At 38.3% G+C, this 6535-nt stretch overlaps 1 pseudogene; it reads right to left on the reverse strand.

Moving 5' to 3' along the window:
• Positions 1-2030: 2030 nt before the first annotated feature.
• Positions 2031-6535, reverse strand: part of LOC123766619 (glutamate receptor ionotropic, kainate glr-3-like) — a 322176-nt pseudogene continuing 317671 nt past the window's right edge.

The raw sequence follows: 6535 nt of genomic DNA on the forward strand, positions 1-6535 counted from the left end.
CCTCATCCCCACCATCCCAAACTCCCCCGTCCCCATTTCCTTCCCCACCATTAACCCCTCCCTTCTTCCCTCGTCCTCCCCACCATCTCTCACTTCCGTCCCCTCGTCATCCCTACCATTCCCCACTCCCTCGTCCAAGGCCATCCCAAATGGTCTGATGTTCCCATCAGAAAATTGGAAACATCAAGTGATCTGATGTTCTCATCACTGAAATATAAGAAAAACAGTTAAAAAATAAATGAAAATGGGGAAAAAAATATATACTATACTCAGGAAATTTATTTATTTATTTATTTATTTATTTATTTATATATATACAAGAAGGTACATTGGGATTGTGAGGATACATAGGATAGTAATTACATCCTTGTAAAGCCACTAGTACGCGCAGCGTTTCGGGCAGGTCTTTAATCTAAGAAAATTTTAAGTAGGTAAACACTTGCAAAATTTATAAAAATGATAACAGTTACATAGCAAGAAAAAAATAAAAGATAAGAGAACGGTATAGTAAACAACACAGCTCAATTCCAAAGCAATTCACACAAAATAATTAAATAAAAATTAAAATAAATCAAAATGTATGAAAATTCAACTTATCAATGCAATCAGAAACAGTGAAATAAATTGTAACTTTTTTTTGAGATATATATAAAAGAGTTGTTACGTTCTTGTACATATTTATTTTAGCATGTATTTTATATTTTAGCATTTTAGCACATAATTAGCTTAGCATGTGTGTGTTGCTCTTACATGCAACAGATGGCGCTGTTTTTCAAGAAAAGCATGGTTTTATCTGTCACAGGTGTGGCATCTATACTTATACTCACGAAATGAACGGTATGTTAAACAACACAGCTCAATTCCAACACAATGTCACACAAAATAATTCAATAAAAATAATAAATCGAAATCTACGAAAATAATATTTATCAATGCAATCGGAAACATTGAAATGGAATTCGTGACATATTTAGTATAGCAAACATGTTGCTATTATGTGCAACAGATGGCGCTATTTAAAAAAAAAACGCATGTTTTAACCTGTCAGAGGGGTGACATCTATATAGTATGTGAAAGGACGCGCTTATTCGAATGCAACGTTGTGTGAAAATTTGAAAGCAATCGGTAATGAGGTTTCAAAGATTTCCCTCACATGAAAAACACAGTTTTTCAGAAGAAGCATATTTTTTCTGTCACAAACATGACATCAATATCGTATGTATATATAAACCCGCTCGGATGCGAATGAAACATTGTGTGAAAATTTCAAAGGAATCAGTGAAGAACTTTCAATGATTAGCGATTTTGAACAAACGAACATTTCCATTTTTATTTCTATAGATGATTAAGTCTATAGATTTGTTAGGGGTTGTGCTTCTTACTCCTTTACGAATTATTTCTTTCATTATTGGTTCTTCTTATTTATGTTCACTGTGCATGATTGATATATAATATAATTTTATTGGAGGCATTGTGGTTTCTGTTCTTGTTCAGGATTGTACTAGATATCTGTCCAGATGTCGTCATGTAGTATTATTTCTGTGTTGCTATATCTATTGTTCACTAACAACTGAGTTATTCTTCCAAACTCCCTACTCACGGTGCACCATTCAGAGCAGGTGGTAAGAGCTCGACAGATATAAGTGTTGAGAACAACGCTTCGGATTTGTAGTTCTGAGGTTCTGGGTTCGATCCCCGGTGGAAGCGGAAATAAATGGGCAGAGTTTTTTCATCCAGATGTCCCTGTTACCTAGCAGTAAATAGGTACCTAGGAGTTAGACAGCTGCTACGGGCTGCTTCCTGAGGGTATGTATGTAGCAAAAAGGAGCCTGGAGAACCGGGCCTCGGTTCGCAAAGCCCTGAAACCATCTCAAGATAACCTCGAGAAGATACAATGTACTGGCTTTTAAAGTTGCTATCTGGCGTAAAACTGGGAGTTGGTGAATGTTCTCTGTGAATGATATATTTCATATTTGGCTGTCTCTATATGTATGGTTGATATATAATTGTATTAGGTTAATAACGATTGCTTTGTTTAATGTTAATTATTTATTCATTAATAATAAACCAATTATTTAAGAATGCTTCATTTTTGTTTCACTATTATGCTGATATTTGACCTCTAAATTTTATTACAATTTAACAGGAATGAGGAGCGCTGCATCCTACTTGGAAGGATCAGGTTTAATTGTATATTTTTATGTCAGCTGACATAAGACGAAGCGATATCTGAAGACTTATATTCGGGTGCTCGTAATTTCCAGGAGAAACACCAGCAGACTAACAACATAACCCCCGAGCAGGATTATGAACATTCCCTAAAATAACAGATTATACATTTAGAATATAATTACAATTTATGATAATATGTTCATAATTATATTCATCTTCATTATGAGCTAAATGTTGCATTACCCAAAGGTCAGAGACAGCGAGAGGAGTGGTTTCGGTGACCTTGGTAGGTGGGTAGGCACAGGTTGTTGCACTGGTGCCTGAGGCCCTGGTCCAGTAGAGATAAAAACCTGTTTCCGTCAAGTCCATCACTCTGTAAAGATTTAATAAATTATATGTACTAGATAGGGTAACAGCAGTGCTGACTTCGACCCCTTGAAGGTTGAGCTATTAGAGCCAGACACCCAGAAAAAGAGACAATAGAGCGGGCCCAGAAGAGCACTTGAAAGTCCCCAACCCCTAGCCAGTCACTCTGCAAATATCATTAAGGCTACCCACAAGCATCTGGCTTACAAACGTTGGTAAATAAATAAACATACATACTTTTTAGATATAGATATACGAGTGAGGTTCCCAGCATTGTCTGAGTCTGCCTGTCTGTCATCCATCTGTCCATCTCTCTGTCTATCCATACATCAATCAAATTATTTAGCTATCCATCTACCAATACATCTATACACCTTCTATCCATCCATCTATCTATCCATTTATCAATCTTACTATTCATTTATCCATCAATCCATCTATTTCTCCATCTATCAATCAATCCATCCATCTACCTATTCATCTATCTATCATATATCAATCCATAGGGCCTTCCTTCTATTCGCCCATCCAGCCTTCCATCTACTCATTGATCTAACAGTCTATATAATCATCTATCTATCTATCTATCTATCTATCTATCTATCTATCTATCTATCTATCTATCTATCTATCTATCTATCTATCTATCTATCTATCTATCTATCTATCTATCTATCTATCTACTCATCGCTCTATCAATCAATCCATCTTTCCAACAATCTATTTATGTATCTATCTATCCATCCACCTATCTATCCATCCATCTCTCTATCAGTCCATCTATTTATCTGTCTATCCATCTGTATATCCGTCTATCTATCCATCTATCCGTCTATCTATTCTATTGATCATTTGTTCATCAACCTCTCCATCTGTCTATCCATCTATCAAAATATCCATTTTCCATATATCTATCCATCTACCCCATCTATGAATTCATCGACTCATCCATCTATCTATTTGTCTATCCATCGACTCATCTGTCTATCCGTCTTCTGTCTTTCTATCTATCTCTCCATCGATCCATTTGTCTATCCATATATCTATTCATATGCAGAATAACCACATGTGAAATACCGAGAATGCTTAACGCGTTTTCGGCTAATGCGCCTTCATCAGAGCAAAGTAGAATGAAGAACTATCCATATATATATATCTGTCTATCCATCCACCCACCTATCAATCCATCTTACAATCTATGTACTCATATATCTATCCATCTTCCATGTGTCCATCCATCTACTGTACTCACCTAGTTGTATTCATCTAGTTGTGCTGGCGGGGGTTGAGCTTCGGCTCTTTATTCCCGCCTCTCAACCGTCAATCTACTGATGTACAGATTCCTGAGCTTCTAGAGTTCCATCATATCACTATCAATGTTTTTCTGTCTGTATCTCTCTGTATCTGCCTGTCCTTGTCTCTGTCTCTATTTCTGTATCTCTCTAACAGTGTCTTTGTCTGTCTCTGTTTCTCTTTCTGTGTCTGTCTCTATCTGTCCGTCTGTCTCTTTCTGTTTATGTTTGTCTCTACTTTATTCTCAGTCTTATTACATTTGTTATTGTCTACTGTGTATTGGGTCGCTGGTGAGAGGAGCTGAGTGGTTTGAAATGCAAAAACAATGTTACCCCTTTACTCCTAGTAGGGGACATTGGTTAGATAAATCTTTCAAGCTGTCGTAGGATGGTTACCTACCTTGAGGTTACCTTGAGATGATTTCGGGGCTTAGCGTCCCGGCGGCCCGGTCGTCGACTAGGCCGGCCTCCTGGTTGCTGGACTGGTCAACCAGGCTGTTGGACGCGGCGGCTTGCTGTCTGACGTATGAGTCTCAGCCTTGTTGATCAGGTATTCTTTGGATACCTGATTATTCTGATAAGTTATTGATCTGATCAATCAGATAATTTAGGATCCTGTAATTTATGTGACTTCAGGCATATTATTGACTGCAGGAAATTTATGTTAATTTTCCCGAGATCAATGAATAATGTTGTATATAATTGTATCAAAATACTTGTTTAATGTATTTTTGAAAATATTTAGTTATGTAGCTGGGGGGGGGGGGGGGGGCTGTGCCAAAAATCGTTCTTAGTGTGACTCCTGGCTCGCTGTTACTTTTTAATTCTGGCGACCGCGACCAGACTACGTTCATCGCACACCTCAGATCCCAGAGTAAGTAGCATTCCTTGGAGTGCTACTTTGTACATTGGCACCATCGAGGAAAGAGTCCTCTGTAGTAGGCCAAAACCAAGCATATACGGCCGTTATGTAGATGACATTTGTCATCTATAAGACCTAGAAGAAGCAATTGGTCTGAAAAGCCGTCTGGAAGAAGAATCAGGACTCCGATTCACCCATAACAACCACTCAAAGGTATGAAAAGTAATTGTTCAATAATACTAAACATGTATATTTATTTTATTGGCACTTCAACAAAACTGGTGTTAAAACATTCAAACCATGCTGTAGAGCAGCAACTAATCAACATATTTATTTTTATTTATACAAGAGTTCTTACATTCTTTTACAACCACTAGTACTCATATCGTTTCAGGCAAGTCCTTAATCCTATGTTTCCCGGAATATGACCCCGACAAATCGTTTAACAACCAGGTACCCATTCACTGCTGGGTAAAGAGAGTCTACAGTTAACGATGTGCGCCGAGTAAATCCTCCCCGACCAAGATACGAACTCAGGACAAAGCGCTCGCAAGATGCTAGGCTAGCGTCTTACCACTACGCCACGAGGACTATCTTCCCGTGGCGTATAAACATTCACGCAATTCAAAAGGCTTGAAAAACTCAATAATACTCATAAGCTACACTGATTGGATGGCACAAAATGAAATTACTACGAACTACTTATTATAACAACCATTTGTGGCATTTCTTTTTAGAGAATTGCTCAATTATTGGCTTGAAATCCATGGTCTTCAGGATGTCATTTTCCATGCACATGAGGAAACGCCAGTTCAAACAACACTGCCCCATTGTGCTGCGAAGCAAATTTTTTATAAGTTTCAGTCTTGAAAAAGAACGTTCTCCTGTACTGTTGGTCACCATCGTGCACATGAACACTTTAGGTGCAATTTCAACATTCGGAAATACAGATTTCAAATTGTTCAAAATATTTTTTTTCTGTATTGGAGTATATTGAAGTAGCCTAGGCTACGTTGCCTCATATCATTCCAGTATTTACACCCTGATAGGAGGAAACTCCTTTATGTCTGAGAAGGTGAAGGATTTTCTCAATGAATATAATTTTGAGGCATTGGAGTGACTTGAGCTCGCAATCTGGTGATTCCAAGACACCTGCTTAACCACTCAGCCACGGTGGTACAGGAGTTGACAAACGCAGAACTCAACTGAGCTGTCTGGGAAGTTCTGGAGGCCCCAAACTGGGGCCCAACTAGGGTTTGCTAGCCAATCCGACTGCACTCAGCACTTGCACCAACAACACAGCTCTGTCGTCTTGTGCTAAAACTGTGCACGACAGGACATGAAGCTCTTCTGTATAGAACTACCATGCAAAGTTCTGCATTGCAGAACTTTTCTTTTTCAACCATGTTCCCCCCTCTTTTACCTCTATTTTTATTTGTTCTCAACACATTTTATTCTTTTTACCCATTAGTTTTAAGCTTTAGTCATTAATGTTTTTCCTGCCCGAAACGCTTTGCGTAATAGTGGCTTTAGGCATTGTATGTACTAGCTCTATCTATTAACCCAACAAACTTTGTAAAATCTCTTTATGTATGTACCTTACCTAAATAAACATTTTTTTATTTATAACTATGCATGCATAGTTCTGCATGGCCAGGTAGTGGTAGGCCTCATCGGCATACCACCAACACATGACGTCGAGAGCACTCTGTCATCTATGTGGCTGAGGCAGCAAATCCTCGCCCAGTAACAACACCACTAACACTCTTTTCATCAGTGCTGAGTGCATGTGGGGGAGCTGTATCTGAGCCTATGAGGAAGTTGGGTTGAGACCGCTGTCATG

The sequence above is a fragment of the Procambarus clarkii genome, chromosome 62 (genome assembly GCF_040958095.1).
Source record: "Procambarus clarkii isolate CNS0578487 chromosome 62, FALCON_Pclarkii_2.0, whole genome shotgun sequence".
In the NCBI taxonomy this organism is placed as follows: domain Eukaryota; kingdom Metazoa; phylum Arthropoda; class Malacostraca; order Decapoda; family Cambaridae; genus Procambarus; species Procambarus clarkii.